Below are 811 nucleotides of genomic sequence, written 5' to 3'. Positions count from 1 at the left end.
GTTTCTAAGGAGTTTCCAGGATTAAAAGTCTCTGATTTCAAAGTTAAAGAATTTACTGATTCTATAAATATTTATTAAGTGTCTTATCATGTGCTAGACACTGACCTAGGCCCCGAGTATATATGGCAGTGAACAAAACAAAATCCTCTCCTAAAGCTCACATTCAAATGGGGTGGGGGAAGGGGAGGGGGAGTCAGGCATTAAAAAAAGTAAACAAGTTGGGGCCGGCCCGTGGCTTACTCGGGAGAGTGTGGTGCTGATAACACCAAGGCCACGGGTTCGGATCCCATATAGGGATGGCCGGTTAGCTCACTGGGTGAGCGTGGTGCTGACAACACCAAGTCAAGGGTTAAGATCTCCTTGCCAGTCATCTTTAAAAAAAAAAATAAAGTAAACAAGTAAACATACAGAACATAGGCTGGTGATAAGAACAATGGAGAAAAAGCAGGAGAGGGGAATTAGGAGTGTGGTAGGAGAGGTGGAGTTATATTGAATGATCAAGGGGATGTCACTGATAAGGTGACATTTGAGTAAAGACCTACAGGACATGAAGCATGATGTAGGTAAAGGGCGACCAAGAGTAAGGAACACAGAGCTACAGGGGATGAGGTCAGAGAGATATTGAGGAGCCACATTATGCAGCATCTTGTAGAACATTTCAAAGGCTTCAGCTTTTACTCTAAGTGCAAGGGGAAGCTATTATCTAGTTTTGAGCAAAGAAGTGACAAACATGGTACACATTTTAAAAGGTCACAATGGCTGCTGTGGGTAGGCTGTAGGATGGCAAGGGTGAGTGCAGGAAGACCAGTCA

The sequence above is a fragment of the Galeopterus variegatus genome, unplaced genomic scaffold (genome assembly GCF_000696425.1).
Source record: "Galeopterus variegatus unplaced genomic scaffold, G_variegatus-3.0.2 Scaffold16409, whole genome shotgun sequence".
Classification (NCBI taxonomy): domain Eukaryota; kingdom Metazoa; phylum Chordata; class Mammalia; order Dermoptera; family Cynocephalidae; genus Galeopterus; species Galeopterus variegatus.
The sequence above is the reverse complement of the archived record's forward strand: the minus strand, read 5'-3'. Positions refer to the sequence as shown.